Raw genomic sequence first — 26,663 nt, forward strand, 5'->3', positions numbered from 1 at the left:
TGCCACAGTTCTTCAGCACCTTCACCCTGTTAAACCTCTTTAAAATGGCAGGCAGTAGAGTCTTCATAGCCGAGAAGCCACTGAGAACTGCTAGCTCCTCAGGTGTCAAAAGAATGGACCCGATGGAAAGTTGCCAGATTAGTTAAACACAACCTAGCTAAACCAATGTCTTCTTTAATCTCTTTTTTCCTTTATGTCCATTGTACAGGATAATCTGAGGAATTCTAAAGCCTAATATACTTTCTACTGAGACCAAGAGAAGCAGCATATCTCATTACACATGGTCTTTGTGGTATCAAAGCAGAATATGGATTAATGTTTTTTCTCCAGAACTGATAAGCAGCAAAACATTCAATTTATTCTCAAATTGGATTAAGTCAGGTGTCCGTCTGTTGATCCTCTATCTCTCATTCATAGCTACCAAATCCCTATTACACACTTATCCACCAGTTTTGATTACAAAAAAAAAAAAAAAAAAAAAAAGGAGAAGTAAAATATTGAAGACTGAAATTATGAGAGCAAAAAGTAATCTCAAACAACCCATGGCAACATCTAGCAAAATTAATGGTTTAGTACTTGGTTATAAGCCATATTAAAAATAGGTATATTTTTTAAATCTAATGGCATGTTTATACATTACCTGTTTAAAATAATTAGCAACTGAAACAATGACCATATGTGGTCATTAAGATAATGATATTAAATGGATATGCAAATTCCGTCACAAAGAACCTGAGTATCTGTGAGGAAGCACTGCAATTACGACGCATGGAACAAACTGAACTGCACCATTAAGGATTTAAACCAGAAATATTTCAAACAAGAAAATGGGAATAATTCTGGTTATGGAAGTTTTGGAATGGCACAGGTTTACGAAGAAAAGTATTGTCACAGAAACAGAAATGTTAGCTTTTAAAAGCTCATTTTGGTGAAGTGTCTATGTTGATGTATTTGTAACAAACAATACATCAGACCCCTTGCAGACAGCATAACCAACGTAACATATGCAGCAGCAATTGTGAAACCTGGTATTTACAGAGAACATAAACTAATGTACTTGATCCTTCCCCTTTTTGGAAACATATTTACTAGTTAACGGTCCCCCTTTCCTGGACTTGTAACCCTGTTGTTGTAAATGCTGGCTGGCAATATGCTGACTTATGTCAGCATTGAAATTTGGCACCATGCTTCATTAGCTAGCCAACAAAGCAATTCAGGAGCGTTATTGAATCATACAGCATTCTTAGTATTCTCCTTTTCTCATTTTTATTTCACTGTGTGATTTCTTTTCACCATCATATTTCTCAGAAGAAAGAAAAATGCTTCACATCCTATTTTTAAAGCTATCTCTAGCAGCAATATCAATACTAGTATTTTTACAGACTCTCTTCTCCCATCCGCAAATTCTAATAATATGCCACAGAAACTAATTTAAATTTTACATTCAATGTAGTATCTTAAATGAACAGTATTGCTAATAGGAGAGAATTATTCTATTTCTATGTATTTGATTATTTTCAGTTCACTTTTTAATGTAGGTTTTCCTTCATGTTGAATAGTATTTTCTGGTTTATTCAATATACTATCTTACCACATATAATACTTCCCATCGGCAACAGAATTGATCAGGAATTGACGGAGCTAGACAGCAATACAGTACTGTCTGTCACAATTATAGATTTACTTCCAACGAAGTCAGTAGGAGCTTGTTGTCAACATATTGCAATATTGAACATAATTCAGTCTTTGTAACATAGTTACTCAAAAGCACTCAAAATAGTCAGCTGATATCAGAAAAAGGAGATTTTAAAGGATGAAATAACTGAAGAGATTACTAGGAAGTTAATATTTATCTATTTTTATTGGAAGGTAAGATTTATCTTTCCTACTCTACATTAAGAATTGTCTGAAGTGCAGTAATAAAATATTGAAAACCTGTGTCATGCTTCTCTTGGATTGAGTCACTGAGAACTATCCAGACTCAGAATGCTCACACACATTGGAACAAACAATGAAGAGAAATATGTAGTATAATACCTTAAGTCTTACTGAAAACCACTAGTTAACTATCATTTTGCCTTACTGATCGGTAAAAGTTGCTACTGGTGGTGCAAAGTGCCTTGTCCAAATCACAAGCTTGTTAGCAGGAAAGGAGACCTATTCCCTTATTGCTCCACAAGGAACAAGAATACCATGTTATTCTTGACAGATGAAGTGAGAGCCCACCTGGCAAAATTAAATCCTAGAAGTCAGTACTAAACATGGCTTGTATTTCATGTTTAGGGCCATTGTTCATCTGAGAATACACATAATTACAAAAATGCTGACTATTGCTTTTGATTGAGAAATAAAGCCTTCATGTACATGTTCCATAGGGAATACAAATATTTACAGACCACTTTGCTACAATACCTCATGATAAGTTTTTTGTCTTCATGAAACCATGCTAACATCTTGGTATTTTTCATGTCCAAGAAGTTGTCTGAAGTACTGCACTACTGCTCCTCACAGGGGCACTACAGAAGGTCAAAAGAGACAGCATTTGTCTTTATTAAATGTTAGCAGTCCCTTTTAGGAATACTTTTATTGTCAGTAGCAATGAAACGACTCAATTACTTACGAGCTGTCAATGCAAGTATCGCTGACTTCCAAACTTACACAAGTTTAGCATGCATACAGATTGTTTCAGAAAACTTAGGATGTTTCTTCCTTTAAGTATATTTGGATTTTAATGTATTAAATGGAGAATAATGATACAAGTAAAACATTCATCACACGCTTCCATCAATGAGAACTCACTGATAGGTCTCCAACTCATGTGGGTCTTTGGGTACTAAGAGATCTGACTTCAAAAATGGGATCTGGACTAGAGTCTGGCTCACTGCCCCTACATTACTATCTGAAAGCTACATAAAAAAAAGTGATTTTGACAAAACCAGGAAAGAAAAGATAATTCTAAGTGAAGAAAATCTATTCAGAATGGAATTAAAAACCCTAAACATGCAAACAAACAAACAACCCTAAGACCCAAAGCACAAAACACCACAAAACACAAAGTATTACTGGATAAGTATCTGGTTAACAAAACAAAAAATCCTAAGAAAAAAACCACCACCAAAGCCACTGAAAAATGCCCAGTAAAAGCTACATCACACTTCTGCAGAAGAAGAATCTGAAGCCCCAGAAGAGCAGTATCGTCTGGCCAAAGAGAAAGCTGGACTAGAAAGGGATACACAAAGTGCCCCAAAACAGTCTATTCAGCTCATCGGCCACCCTTCTTTCCATACGTCTGTATAAAAACACATGCGATCTGCAGCCACCAAAGACAGGGTAGAGCATTTTTGCATCTCTGACACAACACACTGAACGTTTAGCCATTAACATTTAGTTAAGATAGAATGGTACTGCTAATGGGATCCCACTGCACTAACTTATGTTATCTTACACTTATCAGGTTAACACCTGACATGTAAGCAATCCCACCAGCATTCTTAAGAGCCAGCAGCATGTATGTATTAACACCCAAACATAAAAGTCCAGGGGCAATCTTACATTGCTATATAGGAAATGCCACTTTACCTCAGAATGAATTCTGTTGATACCAGGAATTAATTTTAGTATGTTTAAAAGTTACAAAAAATATTGCAAGGATTGATAAGACAGCAAGGCATGTCTTATGTCATGATGTATGTGCATCACTTTGTGCATTTGTAACTGTATCTTATTAAGTAGTAATATATTTTAAACAATAAGAAGTGCAAACACACAGATGGTAAACAGCAGGATCTCCTAAATAACACAGACCACAGCTTAAAATGCTTGTGAAATCCTTTCTTCAATGCACAGTTTCTTCACAAATAGTTCACACAAAAAAAGTAACTGGAAATTGTGTATGCTTTAGTTCTTTTTAACTCTAATACTTCCATTTGCCAGCTGTCTTCATAGGCATTTGTAAAGTCATTCAACATGTTACCATGTCTGAACATCATGTATTTCGTGGCACAGGTCTTTCAAAGGGAATTGAGCTGCTAAACATAGCACGGTAGTATTTAAATTAATTCCCCCTCACAGACTGCAAAAAAAGTATGCGAAACATTTCACTAATGTATCAGTGATATTCTTACTAATGAGAAAAGGTGGCAGCAACATAATTCAGCAGGTCATTCAGATCTGTTTATATGTAGTAACTATTACGACGAGTGAATTGAATTCAGTGGCATTACACATAGCATCAGAATTCTATATACACACTATATGCAAGACATTAGCAGATTAGAGATAGCTATTCTGGTTTTCCCTTCTCCTTCCCGCTCATTAGTGCAGTAAATCCAATGTAAGTTATCACTACTATCTCTAGCTTCTGAGCAATTAACTTAGGTCGTCATTTTACAGTCTCTAGTTCTAACTCATACTTAATCAAACAAAAGCATTAGAACCCACATGCACATTGGAGTAAATAGTGACATGTAGCACACTCTTAACTGTGATACTTGTGTGACAGTTAATATATATTTTAATTTATATGGGTTCATGCAACAGAAAGAAAACTGTTACAATTGCACAAAGACAGCTAATTATTTCACTTCGAAACCACCTTGGGAACTCCAATCACTTATTAATATGATTTTCTGAATTATAAATACAATATTTATAATACTACGAATGAAAATACATCGCCTTTCCAAGATGGTACCTCAGTTTAATTTTTATCTGCCTTCTCTTTTAAGCTCTTTTATGAGATTTTCTGTCCATAATACAACTAGGACATGCATATATTTAAATTGTATTCCCATCTCGATATATTTGTTGTTTTATTTACACAAAAATGACAAGATTTATCCCATAGGTTATGAGTAAGAACATATACTAATATTGGTTTTAAATAGATCTCTTCTGAATCTCAAGCACTGATATTGTTGCCTTTACTAAAACTGGGGTTTTGGAAAGCTAACTCTGCAGCTTTGTTTTTTTCTTTTTTAATGGAATAAAGCCAGCTTAGAGCAACATGTGATCCAGCCGGTCTTCTTCCAAGGAATGTTCTTGGTGCAAAAGTGAAAATTAAACCTGAAGGCTTGAATACAAGGTGTGAAATGCAAAGCTCCCCTTGTGTTTTCTCATCATCTTCAACTTCCTTGTTAAAAATTTATCAAACCTACCAGTTATGAATATCAAGCACTATCAAAATGCATGAGATTAAAACATCAAGGTTCACAGCTTTAAGAAACTGTCAGCCCGAGAAACTAAGTTTCTTTTTCCTGAATAACATGTGAATTTTCCATTATGCTACGCTATTTTTTATCTGAGAGGAATACAAAACAGATGTTCAAGGTCTACAGCCCCATACAGCAATATATATCACAAAATAGCCCATAACAAAAATATAGACTGCTTCTTCATTTACTTCCTACACTAATTGTGTAGGCTTCTACCAGCCTCTAGCTGTTCCCTCTTCTCTTACGTTGAAGGGTTTTTCCTTGAGACCATAGTTGCAAGATATTTTTAATTCACATACCCTACTGCTACTCTCATTACAAGTAAAGGAAAGCCCTCGGTAACATACAGAGATAGTTCTAATGTAACACTTGCATGTAAAAGAAAATTTCTAATGTAATTTTTTTTAAACGTATTTTTTACATAGTAAAAAGATTACGTGCCGGAGCTAAAACCAGCAAATCTAGCCAGTTTGGATAGAGCACAGCTACTTTCAGAGATGCTTCCTTAGTGTTTGAGTGCCATGTTAGCTATACTGCTGTACCGATAAAGCTATTCTGAAAACCCACCCTGGAAAGTTTGTTCAATGTAATTGCAGGGACCTCTGCACTGGGTTACATTGTGCAAACCAAATGTGTCTCAAATCACCTTTTGAAAATGAAATTAAAGCAGTCTGACTCATTTAGGACTCACTCTTTCGAACAGCGAAACGCCACAATACCATGATATGTACAGACTGAAGCCCTAACAGTCCTTCTATTAGGAACCATTTTCTCCTGTGCACATGAAAATCAAATATGCAGCCATTAAAGGAATAAAGCTTGTAACATTACAAAGGAGGTTTCACAACACAAAACCAATATAGTAAATAATATTTTCATATTTCTGATTTCTGTAATGGCTCAAGAATTAATATATTATTAGTTTTTTGTTGGGTTTTTTTGTTTTGGTTTTGTTTTGGTTTGGTTTGGTTTTTTTTGTGTAAATAGGTAACAGCCAAAAAAGCCAGCAATTATCTAAAATTTGTAGGAAGTGGGTCTCCCTGTCACTAAAGGGAACAAGAACTGGCCTTACAAATTAAATAACGTTAATGCAATAGTAGGTAGCTACAAGAATATGATGCTGTATTAGTGCAAAGTTCATTTTTGGTATAACTTCTCACCTTCAGAATGAAATAACCATGCCACAAATCCAGTTGAGAGGGGAACAGATCTTCTGCATTAAGTTAGAAGTCTTTGCAGAAACATTAGACAAACTTTTTGACAGTCTGATCACATTGTTATACCAGTCAGAAGCAAACAGTTCAGGAAACATGACTGAAGTTGTGAGAAAAACAACAAAACCAAACCCAACAAAATTCAGTTTGCTTGTATTTTTTGTTTGTAAGAACAGTAGGTAATGCCAGAGCATCTGCCTGCTGTCAATTTTTAAGTATTGTATCATCCAGCTCTGCTCAGATCACACTAATTCTGCGGTGCTGGGATTAAAGGACAGTAGCAGCTCACATTCTGTAAGGCTGCAGCAACCACCAGCAATAGCAGGAGGACTCCACAGCTCTGAAGAAACAGCCTACAGCTGGTGCCCACAGTGCCTCTTACACCACGCATTCTCTAATACCTTCCAAATCATAACTAACATCAACTGCACTTTACTCACACCCTGAAATTATAAATTTGTCAGTTATACATGACTACAAGCAGAATTAGGGAAGTTATGCAATTGTTTGGGGTTTTCAGTTTGTATGATTTTGTTTTGTTTTTTAAAGAATTAATATCATGTGGCACAAAGTAGTGCTAAACCAAACCCCTTCCCCTCCCACCCCAAACTCCTCTAGATTTCAGTCTAATTACTTTTTTTCAGTCTACTGCAATTAAATTTCCAAGGCAATCTTAGTCTTACTTTCGGGAAGATGCAAATTCCCATTCATTTTCAGAACCTAAAATATAAGCATTTAAATTACCTTTGGATTCTCCCTTTTTTCCCTAAACACGTGTTTAGCAGGTTTTTTTTTTTAATATTATTTTACCCTTCCCACCAGTCTGATAATGCCCATAGGATGTACACTGATCGTGTGATACTAATAAGAAATGCAATAAACCACATTAAAAAAAAAAAAAAAAAAAAGAAATAATCTTTAGGACACCTCCTTAATCTATGAGCCTTGCAGTCAGGGTAAACTTCAAACTCAATCTTAGGTTTTTATGACAAATGCCATGTTTAGCTTGCTGGTATTTCTGTGAGGTGCCCAGATACTGACCTTTGATCAGACTGATTTCTGAAGTATGAAAAATTGCATTACTGAAAGCTTACAGTATTAAGCTAGCTAGCACCGATTATTTCACTTTGGTTACTTTCAAAGACACATGCAACTTCCTGGAACCAGTTCATTGGAATATTGCAAGGTAATAGGCTTACATTTCCATAATTCCATAATCGCGTATGATAATAATTCCATTCATGTCTTCCGTGATTCCATAATCATGTCTGATAAGGCCAGGAATACGCGATTAACTAAATGACACACAAAAATGTATTTTTTGCAATAGAGAATTTGTAAGTGGTTTCCTTTGCCAAATAAGCTGAAAAGTATGTTAACCCCATGCCCCAGGGTTCTTAAACATCTGGAAAGCATAAGAAATCCACATACGTATAACAGGTAAGTGTTATTTGAACACAACAATTCTTCCCTACAAGGGTCAGCTATTGCCTGCTCCAATTCTGGTCTGCCCCTCCACTGAATACTAAAATAAGACATGAAATAAATTTTCCAACTAGCCTGCTTCTGCTCTAGGAACTCCATTCTATCAATGAAGTTAAAAAAGTTAATAAAACTTTAAAGTTCAAAGCACTGATATGAAGTCCTACCCTCAGGAAAATGGAAGCCTGTGTCACTGAAGCCATGTGACATACAATTTTGCTAGTGTGTACTTAAGGGGTTTTACTGATGAGCTTTGGCAGCAGATAAATATTTCTGTTTGAACAGTTGTGGTTAACACTCTACAGGCTATGTTCATTATTCAGATCTGTTCTGGTACATTTATGCAAAGCCAAAGCAAACCTAAACCCTGTAACCATTCTGGCTGCCAAGTAGTTTGTAACTGATGTAAGGTATTAAGTGAAGACAAAAAGATGCTCAGACACTGAAGAGCTCTACTTCAGCTAACAAACAAAGGTAAAATAATATGAATGTAGCAATGCCTGTAGCAGCTGTGTAATGCTCCCACACTCGAGAGAGTAAAAGGTAAGTACTGTATGCTGACAAATGCTCTTGTATCACACAAATAGGTAACAGAACTGGTCTAAGGCTTCTTTCCTCGTGTCAAAGACGTGAATTGTGTGGGTGAGAAAGAACTGTGGCATTACTGCAAGTTCAAGTCATCATCACTTGTAAAGAGACCGTCCAAATTATTGTGCTGTGCTACTGTGTAGACGATCCAACAGTCATGGATTTCACCATTTACTGTTCTGCTAGCACATCTCTCAAAAACAGACAATGTATTTCTTGGATTACTTAAATATGTTTATAAATACACTAAACCAAAGAACATTCTTGGAATTTAGATTTATCTTTAGAAGCTGCTGTTCAAAGTTTCCAGATCCAGCAGTATAACACACACTTTGACTTTCTAAGTGATTTTCTCACATACCTACTTCTGCAGTTTATATCCCACCCATACCTGTTTTACAAATGCTAGTGGTCTTTAAATATCTACTGCATTCCCTTCAGTTCTCTTCCTCTCCTTTTTTAAACACATTCCTGACTCTTTTTAGGACCTCTATTACACTCGCATTAAGAGGATTTATGAATAAATGCGTTAGATGGGCTCCCACTTACCCAGTCTCATATATAAATGTAGCAGCAGTTAATATCTTTAGTTTTGAAGTCGGGTGAGAATTCCCTATGGAATATGCATTGTGTAATATTTGACATAAGCCTAACATTCTTTTTTGATTTACAAATGTATTCTCTGAAGAGTACATGATAAAAATACACAATTTCGCAATGTAACTTCATGACATGTTGCAATTAGCATCAATGTGTTCCTGTACGCTGTGAGCTGTGTCAACTATTTGGCTTTTTACAAATACCAAGCAATCACAGCTACATACATTTGTATTAATTTATCAACCCTGTTGCTCTTCTGCTTCATTCAAAACCCATTTTTATGTCACTAGAGTAGGCTCTCAGTCTATTTTTTTCCATCTGTAAAATTCGTAATGTAGAGATTAAGTCATTTTTAATTACAAACTAATAACAAACTAATGGTATAATTTATGTGGTAATCTGATTTGTCATTTGAGTGCTGTAGAAAATAATAGTAGCTGCCAAGCAAGACATTCTAGAAAATTGTTGTAATACGTATTTAGATAACTGAAACCTCATCATACTATTGCAAATTAAGAATTTTTAAGGGATACAGAGAAAATTATATCAGCACACTAATGACAGTAGCATGCAACTCAGTCAAAGTGAATTGCAGACCATTTTGGTAAAAGTATTTTAAGAGCCAATTAACTTTCCTCTACTTTTCCAACATGTACTTCAAATCACTCTCGGGCTCTATGTTCCAAGCTACGAGAGATCCATTGAACTAATGGTTAAATTAATACCAGCGAGAGATACCTCCCATGCTGCCAAAACTCAAAATGAGGTGTGATAAAGCACCAGCCACATGAGAAATCTTAAATTGATACAGGGTTAATTTCTTTACCATATATAACATTTTTATAGGCTCAGTTGTTAGATTCAGCATTTAGATGTAAATTATGTAGAAGAATAAAAATGATATAACCGCTGTTTTGTGTGGGTTAGAAGTATGCTTGGGCATAAAGCAAGACTGAGATGAGATGTGGAGTTGTGAAGGCAAAAGCATGAAAAGTAGCACTTCTAAGTGCAAAATAAGGCCTGAAAATGCCTGCCTTTGACATCACCTAAAGTTGCATTACAAATGAATTTTGGCAAATATTAGAAAGTTGTGCATTCTAGAGCAGAAAGCTGCAACTGTTTGTCCGACTCTATGTGGTTTATCAGTACAAAAGCACTGGGGATCATTCCCTAGGACAGCATTGTGAGTCCACCTCCTAAGCTCAGAATATTTGTATTTTCCAAGACTTTTGGTTAATCACTCCCAAGAATGAATGTACACCCTGCCTTCCACAAAACGGTAAGCCTTTATTTAAAATAGCCTTTTGAATAATTTTTAACCATTGGTCTTTGCTTTGTGAGTCTTGTAGTGTCTTGGTATTATTTACTATCATGTTACATAGCTGCTCTGAAGTCATAAGAAGAATGTGATACGATACAGGAAAGAATTTCAATATGGTCTCAGTAAAATAAACCTCTCCAAATGTGCCATACTGCCTGAGAACAAAAAAAAATTTAACCAGCCTCTAGAGACCTGGCCAGGAAGTCATTTCACTGCTTTGTACATATTTGCTGAAGTTTAATACATCATGAATTGGCCTGAAGACTTTTATCCCATGCAGACTATACTGATAAGTTTATTACCTATTGTTGAAACTGAAACCTTTGATGTCTAAAGGTTGTTTAAGGCAATTTCTAAGGCTATACCTGACTTACCAAGCATCCATATATTGGAGAAGAAATTGTGTAGGTACCACTCAGCTTACTTGGCAATATAATGCAAGCTTCTCAGCTTCTGTGGAAATTTGTCTTGGCTTTCTTTCATGGATTGAATTTCCATGAGAAGGACTGTATGTGAAATTACACTTTGAGATTGCTCTGTTAAATCCCTCATTCACACACACTTACAGAACAATTCAAGAATAGTCACAGAAATAGCCCAAATATAATTTAGAACTCTAAGCAAAACTCTTGGATCCAAAAGCATTCTACACTGCGTCTCCACTGTTATCATTAATCTGTACATTGTTCCAATCCGTTTTCTAAATTCACCTGACACTGCAATGCAGAACTAAAACATTAAGTACAACCCCCTTCCACCTCCAGGTGACATTCATCTACTGCCCAGATCAAGAAGCTGAAGAGATGTAGCAATGCCACAGGTGTCAGTAACTTGAACCCAACTGTGCCACCATAAAGACAAAAATACTGCTGAAGGAATGGGAAGGCTTAAAGCTGTTTGTTCATGGTCCTACTGGACAATTTAACCACGCATAAAATGAAAGATAGGTAAAGAATCCCCAACAGGTAGGGAAGACAACTCTGCCACTTTCCCTCCCTGGATTAATCCATGGCAGGTAGTGAATGACGTCTCCTTCTTGCTGCTTTTGCTTTCAGACTACAGCTGACAAATATATATTAAGAATCTGAAATGATTTAATTGGAAATTAAAGCACGTTGAGAAAATAATGTTTGTTGCCTTGAAGGACAGACCCTTGAAGCACAGCTGGAAGAAAACTGATCCATTTAAATGTAATACATATTTACACTAAATAAAAAAAAAAGAATTGTTACAAGTATCACATGATATATGATTTTAAGCAGCTTTCTGCATTCTTACATTTGTAAGTATGCCGAAATGAGAAAGAAATTGAACATGATTTAGGTTTGCAAACAATAGGAAACTATAAATTATTTTACTTCCTTATTCCAAAAGTATAACTAAAGATTTGTATTTTTTGTATGTGTGTATTTGTGCATGGAACTTAAGATACACATTATGTACCTTTAATCTCCATTAACATATAATGTATCCCTCAAAACCACCCCAAGAATAAAGCATAACTGTTTTAGGAGATTTCACTACCTATTTCACTCTGCAGTGATGCAGGAATAAATTGATCAATGACATTGCTGAGTATCCCAAAGCACTGGGTGTACTTGCCTGATTCAGTGTTCAGTCAAGTAAGTAGAAATCAAAGAATGTTGTTAAGATGTTAATCAGACCTTTAGCCTTCACGTTCAATACCACAAGTTTGTTCCGTAAATTCCTGGAAAATCTGAAGTTTTTGCTTTAGAGAAAAAACCCTAAAACTTTTCTGCTGGTTACACATTACAGTATTTTTGAAAATGTATTCAATTACATAGCCAAAACATACTGTAAAAAATGTCTGGCCTGTAGAACTGGAAAAGCTTCTGAAGAGTGTAAAATGCAGCCTTCTTAATCTTCAAAGAGTTAGCAGGGGGCCCTTCAGCATAAAAGACAATTATTTCTAGGACAAAATAAGAAAATGAAAGGGGAGCATTGCACATATGCACTTATTGGACAGAAGCAGTGAGTACACACGTAGGAGTTGTGCCCAGGTAGAGGAATTCCTCCACTTACTGACAGAGGAGGCAAATAGTTTGAGGAGTATCAGGGAGTGCAAGAGAAAAACCACTGTATTATACCCTGCCTTTCCAGGGACAGGCCCAACAGGCAGGCAGGGTGCATAGCACGGAGGCTTCCTATGACGTAGCTGCCATCCAGCAACACGTTGGGATGACTCACAGAACTGGAGTGCTGCCATGGGTGGCTATAAACTCTTCAGAAAGGACAGGCAAGTGAGGAGAGGTGGTGGAATAGCCCTGTATATTATAGAGGGTTTTGACTGTCTATAGCTTAATGATAGTGAACAGAGGGTTGAGTGGTTATGGGTAAGAATCAGGGGGAAGGCCAACAAGGTAGAAATCTTAAAGTCGCAGGAGAAGGCCGTCCCCCTGTGCTGAAAGATGAGCTGACAGGGAAGAACACCAACCTGGCTGAACAGAGAGTTTTGGCTGGAACTCAGGAAAAAGAAGAATGTTTGTGACCTTTGAAAGAAGGGGTAGGCTACTCCAGAGGACTACACGGGTGTCATGATGTTATGCATGGAGAAAATTAGAAGGGCCAAAGCCCAACTAGAACTTAATCTGGCTACTGCCATAAGAGACAGTAAAAAATGTTTCATTAACAATAAAAGGAGGGCTAAAGAGAATCTCCAACCTTTACTGGATGCAGGGGAGACAGTGACAAAGAATGAGGAAAAGCGATAGGACAAGGAAATGGCTTGAAATTGTGCCAGGGGAGGTTTAGATTGGATATTAGGAAAAAAAATTCTTCACCAAAAGGGTAGTCAAGCATCAGAACAGGCTGCTCAGGGAAGTGGTGGTGCTGCCATCCCCGAAGGTGTTTAAAAGATGTGTAGACATTGTACTTAGGGACATGGTTTAGTGGTGGACTTGGCAGTGCTGGGTTAATGGTTGGACTCAATGAGCTTAAAGGCATTTCCAACCTAAACAGTCTATGATTCTGTAAAGGAGTGAAAAATAAACATTACTGGAGCATTCAACGAGCTATAAGGAAAAAAAATGTGCTTTTGTTTACACTTCTCAATAAATGCAGAAACATTTTTGTAACAACCTTTGTTATTTCAACAGATTCATGTTGTTCCTTTTTGCTACAGCCCTTGTCATGAGAAGGAGGTATCAGAATTATCATTCTTGATATTTCTGACCTTTTCAGTATTCAGTTATGTTTAGATTCACTGCCAGTTCCACCTCTTCTTCACAGGTTACTAAGGCTGTAACCAAAGAAAAATGCAAATTGCCAGCAAGCCAAATTACAGAACATTAATAAGGTCAAAGCAGTACAGTTTATTATCATCTTTCACAGAATATGTGAAATATTAACACTGTGTTACTTCAGTCTCATGACACTAATTGTAAAGAGACCTTCCTGTGCAACTTATTCTCATTACAACTTTAAAATTACATTGTGATTTGTAATCCTGTAGTCTGCTTAGAATTTGTCTCTCTCTAAATATCTTGATTATTTCAAAACGCACTGAGCTGCACATGAAACACTTTCTGATAACTTGCTTTATTTGTACTTCACGGTTTTATTAAAACTAATGGAAAGCAGAGAAAAATACATTAGCAGGAAGACAGCATGCCATTTCATGTGCAAATGCATGCAAACAGTGCATGAACTCCATGGCTGAGCAAGAGATTAGGCTAAAGGCCTCCTTTCATCCTACTTAATTTGAATTATTCCCCAATTATATCATTCTGATCAAAACACAAGCAATATCTGAGAATGCCTACTTAAGGTATAGTGTATTGTACAGGCAGAGAATGTTAAATAGTCAATAAAAACTGCTCCTGCAGATGCAAGAATGGGCAGATCGGAATCCTTCGACCTTGGTTAAGACAATAAATTGTTTTATCATTGCATTCTATCCAGCTGAAGACCTCACCAGAAGGACACTTGCAATGCAGGTTCTATTTGCCACCTGGACAGTGGCTGACCATGCCATTCAGACCCTACCTGGCACAGGTTGCCCAGAGAAGCCGTGGCTGCCCCATCCCTGGCAGTGTTCAAGCCCAGGTTGGACAGGGCTTGGAGCAACCTGGTGTAGTGGAAGATGCCCCTGCCCGTGGCAGGGGGCTTGGGGCTAGATGATCTTTTAAGGTCCCTTCCAACCCAAACCAGTCTACAATTCCATGAAAAGCTTTCAGCATTACTGAAATAGGAGACAAAGTTTTCACTCCCATTCCACACTGCAAAATAAACTGTCCAACCCGAACTACATTTCTTATAAGTTACTACATTCTTCCAAAAGCTAGCTGGCTTCAGGTTTACCTAGCCTAACCTTTCAGATGGCAAGGGATGGATTTTCAGCTTAATGCTAGGAAATTACATCCCATTAGCAACAACAGAAGTTGCACACCAAACTCCCCATGCAATAGGACGAACATGAACCTTAATTTGCTCAGCAAATATTCATAAAAACTTCTAAATTATATATTACATATAGAATACTTTCCCCTGAAAAATAAAAATAATCCTTGCTTTTTATTCAGAACATCAGTGTTTGGTAGATATGGCAAAGCTGACTTGAAAGTAAAAGTTATTATAATTGAAAACTATTTATTCCCTTTACACTGAAATAAGGCAATGCTTAAGTATTGGCATAGATTCAATTTATGACAAGATGGAGCAATTAGTTAAGACAATATCAACTGAAAAGGGAAAAAACAAGGAAAGAACAAAGTTACATGATATTCATGAGAACAGAATGGGCTTTCTGTCTTGAAAGAACTGCTACTTCAGGGTTTTAGCTGAACGTAACAGAAAGCATGTTTCTCATCTTTCAGTACAAATAACAAACAAGCTTTGTTGGGTTTTTTTTCTTTCTTTCTTCAGCTCAACAGAAATGGTTTCATGCTGCCACACCTACGTGCATTTCTTGAAAATCTGTTTTTTTAGTTTGTTCTAACTTGCCAGATTTAGCAAGCTCTTTTGTGAGTTCAGGTTGACTGTACGATTCAGAGATTATAGTTAAGTGGGGACCGAGTAACACCGTATTCCTAGGAGCTTTTATGTGTCTCTCATTCACAGTAACTAGCTTCTGAGCAGGCATGATCTGCTTGGCCTTGGAGTAACATTGCTTGAGGGAACACTATCCAGTTCTATCATAAATCCCCATCTTCTAAGACGGAAGCAGGAACAGGCAGAATAGTAAAATAAATAGGAAGAAAGGAGAATACTCACACATTCTATTTTTAGGTACCTGCATTTTTCTCAATGGGCTATATTCACATCATGTAGTTTGGGTTGGAACCTAGAAAGTAATCTCATCTGCATTTCAGAGCAAGATCCCAACCACCGAACCTTAGATGTCCTCACCCTGGTTTTGAAGTTGCACAGAACAATCATTTTGGGTTAAGTTCTTTATAGAATTAGAATGACAGAGCCTATAGCTATTCCGCTTCACTTGCCCTTACTTTCAGATCATACACAGACACTCTTTTCCAGCTTGTCCACCATCTGTACTTACCCTTAGAAAACATCTAGTTTTCAGCCTTGCCACTTGCTGCTAGGTGACTACTGGAAGACCAGAGACACAGCTACATGCATTGCCTTGACAATGAAATTCTCTTAGACTTTCTAAAAGATTCCCAGCTTTTTTGCTTTGACTCCTACTCTGTCTCCAAACTACACTCCTCCCACCTGGCTGACTTTAGTACTCCTTTGTAGGATGCATCAGTAAAATTATCTTACAATCCCTTTTTAAGCCAGATCACCAATACAATTAAGGTTACAAACTCTTAAGCAGTTGAGGCAACCCAATAAGAATTGTAAAAACAAGCAACAGGAGGCTAGAACTTTGTCAAGAGTTCTGCTATTGAAATAGCCAGTATACCATGCTACTGCAACCCAAGGCTTTGTACATTTAAACAATTAAACATACATATGCACTGAGAACTATCAGTATCACCCTGTTTCACATGTTTCAGGCTTTTGGGAAAGACTAAATAACAAGTCCATGAGTGCCTCCTGCACAATAAGCAATACTAGCTCTGTCCTTCTGGAGTGAGTCACTCAGCTGCTGTTTGTAACAGCAATCACCTGAAGAGTAGGGAGTGGACTGTCAAAGACAAGTTATTTTATAAAGGTGCAGTAATAACTTTTATGAGATACTTGAAAGTCATAAAAAGTACTCACAAATCTTCACTAAAGGACTGATTTTGTAACTCAATTTGGACAATCTGAGCTACTTTGGGAGTGGTACACCTGTCTCAGAACCTTACATGCCAGCACAGGTCATGAACGCAGTGTGAGTGTATCCAGTTGAGAACCACATTCCTCCCACTTCTGAATCTAACCAATGGGTATGGACAGTCTGAGCAGAAGGTTTGCAATGAGAAATTCTCTTTTATGACAACTGGTGAAAAGTTAAGTTTCTTTTGGCATAGCATGTAAAAATGCATTTTCCAGTTTTGTTTTTTAAACACTGTAGTGTTATACTAGGTAAGTCGTACTGTTATATTATAGTTTGCAAAGCCTATTGACCTTGTTTTCCCCCAAATTCCAGAAACATCCTTTTACTTCTCTACACTGTAACTTGCCACATGTGGGTTTATATATATATATATATATATTTTTTTTTTTTTTTCCCCCCATTACCTGAGTCAGTTGCTTTTCACTAAAACAAAGTAATTGGAGCCCTTCTCTAACAAACATGATAACTGGTTGGGGGGCTTTTTACAACAGAAACCCATGTAGAATATTTAAAGTCAGTTCACCTGAGTGCAAGCAAACTGAGTAGATATTAACAAAGAGATCACCACATTGTATTTCTTGCATTTGCCCTTGCAGGACTGCTATAAAATTTTACACTGTAAAGAAAATGTCTAAATTCCAAGCTGTCCCTAACATATGGAATAAACAATGCCTAGGTAGGAAAACTCTGATCAAGGCTGATGTGACTGGAGAAGTATCTCTGATTCCTAGGCTTAGCTCTCAGCTTGCGGCTGGCAGTAAATTGTCCCTTTCCTATTTTAGCGATCAGGAGCTTCCTACCTGAGAAAGTTCACAGGCTGTAGTTTCCAGCAACACCTTCTCAAAAGGTCATTTCTCCTTCTGGCAGCCCTGAAGGAACCCAGATCATGTTAAGCATGAGAACTTAAAACAGAGGCGAGAGATTTAAAAAAAGGTCTTTTGGTAAAACCAAAGAAAACTACAACAGTTAATAGTGCAATTTCCTGAGTGATAAAGGTGTTGCATTTTTTCAGAGGTCTTTCAGAGTGAATCTAAATGGGTTGTGTTATGGCACAATGAAAAACAGAAATAACACAAAGCTCTGCTGATTCAGAGAGAAATTAAATATCCAAACGTTAGCAAATTTTTAAGGTTACACTGACAAATTACCTTAGCATTAAAAGATTAATTTTCTGATTTTATCCATCTCTATGATTAAATATAGATGCCCACACTCAAGAAAGACTTACACCAGAAAAGTAAAATGCTTTCAAACAGATATAGAGAAGCACACTGCCAGAGAAAATATTATGTAAAACACAAAAATTTCTAATACCAAAACAAAACCAAATTTATGCTTTTCCATCCAACCCCTCTTCTCCTCTAGAAGTAACTAAGTAGGAAGGGACATTGTGAGGAGTATAAAAATTAAAATCTGCCTTTTTTTTCCCCTTTTTTTCTTAATAGTAGTCAAAAAATAAAATGAGCCCCTTGAAGAAAATTTTAAAAAAAGAAAAAGGCATTGCATTTACAATTCCATGTGTATGCTCAATTACATTTTCAAGGCCAGGCTGTATGTGATGAAGATGTCTCTGCTCATTGCAGGGGAGTTACACTAGATGACCTTTGAAGGTCCCTTCCAACCCAAACTATTCTATGATTCTACGACTCCATGATTTTCTTTTGACCATAAACAAATTTAAACTGAGTTACTTCAGCTTGTTAACATATTTTTCAAAGACAAAAAAGAATGGTTAAATTCTTTTAAAAGCTTTTGTCATTAATGTCAGAAAATCTCTGAACATGCCATGTGCATACGACCATTACATATAAAAAGAAATCAATCCAATTTTGAAATATGTATTAAAAATTGAAAAAACCCCAAAAAACAAACACCCCCCCCCCCACAAACCACCTCCCCCCCCCAAAAAAAAAACCAAACAACCCACAACTATTATATCATATATTAGGATAACAAAGTTCTGGCAACCACTAAAAAAAAAAACAACATCATTTTTATTTTTTATAGGTAAAATCCTCACAAAAAGAAAACAGAAGCACCAACTATATCCTATTCCTAAATGAATATTCTGTAAAAACTAAAGCTTATGCCATTCCCTGCCAGTGCAGTAATTAGGTATTCAGAGCAGTAAACAGCTCGGTTGGAATGACTGTATGACAAATGACCAAAACCATATCAACCATAAAGCCCCAGCCCTTTAAAAATCCCTCAAGCCCAGGGAGTTCAATCAATGTGAAAGAGACAGCAACTTCAGCGATGGCAGCATTCGCTCACTCTCTACTCTGCATAAATCTGATGGCAGGGAGTTTTCTTCCATTAACGTCCACACACACAAACCAAAGAAGAGGAAGGTAGGTTTTAGAAGCCTAATAGATAACAAGACAGAGCTTGTGGGAAAAAAAGCCAATATGGAAACCAAGTCTGCTAGTTCAATGGCTATTAGATTGACTGGGGGGGGGGGGGGGAGGGAAGGGGGGGGAAGTCGAATAGATGAATAAAAACGAAAATCAATGAATACAGACACCACCCTACATACAGGACAGACACATGCTAATTGAAAATACCTCTATTTTCTTAGGTTTCCATATTACAACAGGTGCTAAAATGTGTATGTGCTGAAATGCAAAAAGTGAGGATCACAGCTTTACTATAAGAACAACACTTAAAGGTTAAGATGTAAGTTCTGAATTCCCTTGATTCCAACCTCACCTGATTAAAAGCAGCTTTGTTGTTACCAAGTGCACTGCAGGATGTAAATCATAATCATTGTAGAGCTGTATACACATACTGTGTGCATTCATATGTACCACATGTCAACACACATTGCATGTAAACAGTTTCATACCAAGATAATGTTGAGTCAGAGTAAGAAAGAAAGAAAAGAAAAAAAGGGCAAGAGAGGGAGAGAAAGTGATGATTTCTCTGTATAGGGAATATTAAATATCTAAGGTGGCATATGTGAACAATTATAAACCTCAGCAGTCTTCAGTATTGAACTCCTACTTTTGTCCAACTCAGGTATACTCTCTTTATGCTTTTCACATGGAACTAGCATATTAATTAGAATGAGATCATTCAGTTTCATCCAACAATGCCAATGTTATCTGAGGGCTGGACAGCATCCAAATTTCATTTCAATATATCACTTTGGTATAATAAATGATAAATCAATATTTCTAATAGTTTTCCATTCTAATGTATTACAGTGGAAATAAGCCAGCAAAGCCTGCAAGAAATATGCACATTAAAAAGGTTATACTTTGAGCATAATGAAAAGTAAATATTTTTTGTTAAATGAAATTTGGAGGCAATTGGTCATGGAAACCAGGGGAAATTCAAGAGGAATTTGAAAAGTTAACATAATTTTGAAGTTAAAACAATAAGTTAACAGATCAGCGAGTCAACTAAGGAATGAACTAAAGAAAGTTCATTAGCTTTGATTAAGGTGAGAGAAGGCATAACTACAACATATATGCATAAGAATAGCTTATCATTGCCTTTTTTAAGGAACATCATATATGCACTAGCTGAACCATGGCACTTACAGACCAACAGGCCATGGTAATAAACACATCCATTATTTAACTGCAGGGAATAATTTATAGATTTTTCTCACCTAGCCTACGTGCATTTAGCTCAATTAAAGATCCTGTGTGCTGTCCTGAAGAGGGATGGGCTCCATCACATGCTCATGAGTTTTCTTCAACTACTATCTTTGTAAAGGATACAGTTTTTTGTTTTGGTTTTTTTTTTTTTACTTTTTTTGGTCTTCAAGATTGTAGAAGAAAACCATATTCTGATTGACAAGACAAGGAATAGGAAGAAAATATTCTGCCTTATTACGTGGTTGAATATAGTTAAGCAGAGTGCCGTAACACGCATTTGAGTGTATTTCAGACATTATATCAGTAACAGTAAGTATATCACAAAAATTAAATCAATTTAAAATAATTAATATTTTAATATTTGAATAAAACCTAGTAACATTCCATTTCTAAGTGCATTATTTCACATTCTAAAGACATAACAACAGTTTCAAAACCCTCTACCAAGAACTGTAGTTCTCAATATTTTTTAAAAAATATATGCAAGCCAAACCAAGGATTCTCATGATTAATCTGTATTCACTTTTAAATTTCAAAAAAATCGATTCAAATCTCATTTAACATAATGTAAAAATAGCCAATTCCATTAAAAACAGTTCTGTAAGTCTTGCATAAGATGAGAACTAATTCCCATTGATTTCACTGAAGTTACCTAACATATTCACTTAATCAGTAAGCAAAATCAAATTTATGTATCTTGAGTCAGCTTAAGAAACAATGTGAATTCCACAGGGAAATTCAGTCCCCAGATCTCAAAACCTTAATAGTTTGAACTGAAGTTCAAGACTTACATTTTTTGGAACATAAGCATCTAACTTGCATACACTGAAAGACAAAAGCATGCCCACAGATCAGTTCTTTTCAGAGCACACAGGACATCTAGGGAAATTAACTCAGTTTCTAATCAATATTCAGACTCTGTAGAACAGAAACAAGTACGTATTTATTTTTTATTAATGAAAATAGTAAACTCCATTTGCTATCGTTCTAAAAAGAATTAGTAGATACCATCAAGTCAAAATGAAGTTTAAACTACCAGGGTCATCCTGACTGAAAAAACTCCCACCAAAACTAAGTTCATGAACTTCATAGAGTGGAGACAGGCCTCAGCAACACAGAACTTAAAATGTTCCCTGACCTCATGCTTTGGGTATGAAAAGATATCCTTTTTTTTTTTTTTTTTTTTTTAGTACATTGTAATTCCTGTGAAGATTAAAAATAATACATCTGCTTTATGGCTTTCCTTAAATAACATAACATTTTAATTTTTATAGTCTATTGTTATGAAGATTTGGACTTATTTAAAGCCGTGTGCATTTGAGTATTTGATGTAATTTCCATTTTTGGTATAACTTGCCACTTACGAAACAGTGCTGCAAAGGTGTAGGCAGATCTAAGACATCTACTGGTTACAAAGACAGCAACTTTGTGTATTGCGAGAGAACAGAGAGATAAAGAGAGAAGCTGCAATGCTACCAGTACAAGAAGCACTGCTCAGCAACTATGAGGCTCAAGACAAGCATCAGTCCCTTTCCATAGCAGCAGTCACCAAGGCTGAATGGGCAGCTCTAGAAGGCAACTGATGATGCAGGAACTGGTCCCCCTGACGACAGAACTGTAAAACAGCATCTGCTGTCTTGCTAAGACCAAAACTGATGGAATTTTCTTCTCCATTTTAAATATCTCTTATCTTCATTCCGGAGCAGGTCTGTTGGCAGAACTGTACAACTGTTTCCATGAATAAGGCCCACGCTATCTTTCTTGCCTTCAGGAACATGTATTTATCTCTTGTTCAACACATGAACTGCATTCATTTAGCATGCCTTGATGTACTGGGATCAAAAATACTGTCCTTAAAACACATCAGTGTACCAGTTACCCAAGATTCTAAACTCCCATTTTTTTTCTCTCAGTTTCATGCCTGTTAATGAATCTCAGTTAAAGACAGTATTTTTGCTCTGTCCTTGCATCATGTTGGGGTGGGGGTGTGTGAGAAAGCACTGGAGAGAGATGGGCAGAGACTGACAGAGACACACACATGCACACACACTGCTCTTGTCTGGAACCTTATGTACTTTAAGTCTTTTACATCACTAACTCACTGTCTTACCCAGATTCTCCAAGGGATCACCTTGCATTTTCAGCTTCCAAATAAGTAAGCAACAATGTTAAGAAACAAAATGTATCTATTTCTCCTGATAAGGCCTACATACTTTAAGGCATTTTCATTCAGACTTCCTTCATATGACATTTACTAAGCATAGGATTTACATGAGGATATTTTTGTGATAGTTAGTATGTCCGTAAAGTAAGTTCTGGTGAAACGCTTTGCAGTGCGCCATAAAGACCTATATGACTTGGTTAATTCAAACGAAAGAAAACAATCTTCTTAAGCCTCCTCTCTACTAGAAGATTATTCCTTTTAACACCACAAGAGGAACACAATTCCAAGTTCCAACAGTTTGGAGTATGGCGGTAACTGTTTCTGAGGACATACTGGTAAGCACATGCAAAGATCCACCTGGTGAATCTCACAAAAATCTATGCCTGGCATTCCAATCTTTCCTGTCCATTGGTTTGAATGGTGTATGAATTAGATTAACTGTCCTGATTAGTCAAAGAAATTTAGCTTAATGACCTGCAATTACTTTAATGGCTTTGAAATTCAGAAGGTAAGAAGGGACTATGTTTCTTTAAATGAACATTAAATATAAAATGTCTCTGACTGACTGTCATGAAAACCCAATTTTATTGCCACTTAAATTATTCAGAATCAATATTAGACATTAGCTATAGTTATGAAGCTTATGAAGAAAGAAGCATCTAAAAGCTACCTTTTTAATATTGAATAATTCTATATTGTTTTGAGAATAACAAGCTATTTGCTATGTATCACTGTTTCAGAAAGCAGCATCTTTATTTCTTTTCAACACTAAGCTGTAAAAAAGAAAAATGGACTGAAGTTCATCTTTGATGAGTTTGTGCTTAAGCTCATTTCCCCACTTTGATTATTGAATTTTCCAAGTTCTGATGAATGCCATTTATATTCTAGTACCATCACGTACCTCCAGTCAGAGGCAGTAAAACCATACTAGCGGTTCCACATACAAAATGCAGAGGAAACGTGTCAGGTCAAGTATTGGTGCAGTGTAGAACAAAGAATTAAAAAACCCCAAAACAAAACAAACCACAAAAACCAACCAAACAAAAAACCTTGAAAAGATTAACTTAGTGAAAAATGCATAATATACTGGTATGTAGCAATTCTCAACAGTGATTTGAAAATAGCTTCAGTAGTGTTGCTGTTTAAGAATACAACACTTCTAAAGAGTCAAGAAAATGCGTAGGGAATGTTAAAACTATAAAATCCATAATATGTATAACCCAGCTTCATTCACTTTTCTTCTCAGTGGAGGGTAGTTAAAAAACAAGGTAGCACAGACAGACCATTAGAACCCTCACTCTGACTCCAGGTATCAACAAGCAGAGAGAGGACAGTACTTACATTTTCTATCTATACGATAGCAGAACACAGTAGAATCTACTTTAGTATCAAGTGATCTTCAGGGTATAAGGACATTCTAGACCACCTTGAAATTTGTTATGTCCCTAAGGAGGACCGTGTTGGTTGTTAGTCATCTGTGCTGGTGGTCATGTGAGCAAAAGTGAGCAACGTAGAATCGCTACTTTACAGTTGAACTATTTGACCAACTTTCTCTTTTTATGAAACACTGTGATCAAGTAATGGCTCTCAAACTTGTTGCTGTCCCTTGACATCTACCTTGGTAACACTTAGCACACACAAAAAGTGGAGAGCAGAACAGAAAACTATTCTTCAGAACAGATTCTCCTCCTGCACAGCTATATGTTTAATGAATTAGAAAATACAAGCACAGAGTAATCAAGAGCACCTCACGAGTCACACAAATAGGATTGTTCAAAGGAATATGCTTAGCTACTGAATTGGAGCACCTTCCAAGGCAATTTAAGCTTAAATAAGTATGTTGTGGGATACTTACACATAGTTAAAACCCATCTGTGGGATCCCAGAGTTTTATCCTGTCTTTTGAAGAAAAACAGGCATGAAATATTTTATTTATTATATATTATATGTAAAATGCGTATTCTACATAACAGATTATTTTTCTTGAGTTAAAAGTAAATAAAGTCATCAAGTGCTTGGGATCACAGCAATAAATAGCTTGTGGGTATGTTCCTTAACCTTAAATAAAAAAAAAGGGGGAGTGGAATAGGAGGTGTGAATGTCACTAAAGTCTCACATTGTCAAAAGTCAAAAAAATATCACAGGACAACCCTATTTTTGTATTAAACTCTGGTTTTACTTCTCATCAATGAATTCTATTACATAGGACACATCACATATTGGGCCAAACTGCTAAAATCTGCTGGGAAATGTTCAAATATCTACAAGCAATCTATTTTTAATAGCTGTGAAGCATAAGCAATTTCCATCGACTCCCATCACTAATCGTGGTTGACTCGTGCTGTGGAAATCCAATCACTTAGATCGAGATATGCAACTTCTGGCACTCAATTTTGATAACTTTGGTCTGAGAGTTTTAGCTCTACACAGAGCTATTGTATTCAATAGAGTTGGCACTTACTCAAAATCTATACTGCATCTATTAATTCAAGTCACTTAGTTACAAAGTTCCTCCCACATTCTTCCAGCCCACTTCTATTCTAAATTTCCAGGCTAGAATTTGAGACTTTTCCATATGAAATATTTTTCCCATTAGCACCCTCTAACTCAATAAATGATATTAAGAAGATACAGTTGTGATATTTTTTCACACACACCAAAAAAAAATCATTATAATGCATAACAACGATACTTGTAGTAAATCCAATAAATAACAGCACTGAAATGCAAATGAAACTTTACAAATTTTGCAACAGCAGTTTGTCCTCGAGAAGAAATAAATTGTTACTGCTTGCGGTGCACCATGGATTATGACCCAGCAACTGCAGACAAGGCTAGAGGACTTACAAGGCTTAAAGAAAAAAAGTTGTTTTGGGAAACATTTCAACAGACTCGTCCACCAAATAAGCAGCAAGTATTTCTACGGAACACTTTCTGTGCCAGACATAGGACAGTGTTGCGTTCCCAGGACATGCTAAACAACTTCCCAATAATGGCAGAAATCATGCATTATGACAGCACTGAATGGAGCACTTCAGTTGCTTAGGTGTAGCAGAAGACTACAGCCAGGGCTTCGCGAAGCTCCCAGCTACTTTCTGAGTAATTTAGGCCTAAAGTAATATTAATAACAACAACATGAATAGTAACAACAACAAAAAACCTTAAGAGATCTTATTAAAAATTTCGCATCTGAGCAGGATCAAAGGAACAAGTACTATCTTCACACCCTCTGGGATGAACTTTTGGACCAGCTATGATTATTAACATTCTTCTGGTTTGTGGGATTTTTTACTACAAACTTGAGAATTACAGCAATTATAAACAGTGAAAACTGTAGGTTTAATGGAAACACGAGGCCACTTTAATTGTACCTGGAATTTCATGTTAATAACTTTGCCCAACAGCAAAAACAAAACTCTGAAGAATCAACTGACTGTAAAAGCTTCCTGTCCTCCTACAATGAATGTCATATGCACTAGATTTTTACCTCTTTCTTCTCCTTCTCCTAGCCAATAATGATTTCCATTTTACCTCTAAGGAAAGGTAGAATAATAACTTGGAATCATAAAAAACATCCTCGAAAATTATGTACATTCATACAAACTATATTTTTTGCCTCCTATTCACTGGGATCTCACTGTAATGCACTGAAAAATGCAAATATACAATTTGAGAGCATGTATTTAAAATCAGTATGATTCCTCTGTATACATATGTACATGAATATCTGGGTTAGTGAGAAGAAAACATGACGAATTAAGCACAGAGGAAAAGCCTGCTCCATGTCATCAGTGCTCTTTGAAAAAAGAATATTTCTAACCTAACTGATACAAGAATGGAATAAATGACATATGAAATGCTATTAGTTAGATCCCCTACCCTTATAGATTATTTTGAATATACTGAACACCAAAGATACAAATGATCGATTTTGAAAGTTCTGGGGGAAGGAAAAAAAAAAAAAAAAAAAAAAAAAAAGAGGACTGTGGGGAAAGGATAGTTAAACCCAATGAAACTGATAACAAATCACAGAGTAAGTGTGGTGGTTTCTTATTAAAAAAGCACTGTTTTTAAAAGCAGAGCCTTTCACGGTGAAGAGAATGCTGGACTTGCTGTCAATAACAAAGAAATTTACTGCCCCCTCCTGGACTGGTAAAACAAAGTGACGTTTTCGCTAAACTCGGTCACAAAATTGCACAGATGATGGTCTTTTATTAGTTAATACAGAGCCT

The 26,663-nt window shown here is 36.3% G+C and overlaps 1 protein-coding gene across 33 annotated transcripts in view; it reads right to left on the bottom strand.

Annotated features, from left to right (window-relative positions):
- RBFOX1 (RNA binding fox-1 homolog 1) overlaps positions 1 to 26,663 on the bottom strand; it is a 1,252,174-nt gene that overhangs the window by 518,226 nt on the left and 707,285 nt on the right. Inside the window, exon 4 of one of the 33 annotated variants that reach the window (XM_030482308.1) lies at positions 17,463 to 17,531. The exons of the other annotated variants lie outside the window; for them this stretch is intronic. The gene's annotated coding sequence lies outside the window, so the exon portion shown is untranslated. The remainder of the gene's footprint in view (positions 1 to 17,462; positions 17,532 to 26,663) is intronic. 33 annotated transcript variants of the gene reach the window in all.

This window comes from Strigops habroptila, chromosome 4 (genome assembly GCF_004027225.2).
Source record: "Strigops habroptila isolate Jane chromosome 4, bStrHab1.2.pri, whole genome shotgun sequence".
NCBI lineage: Eukaryota > Metazoa > Chordata > Aves > Psittaciformes > Psittacidae > Strigops > Strigops habroptila.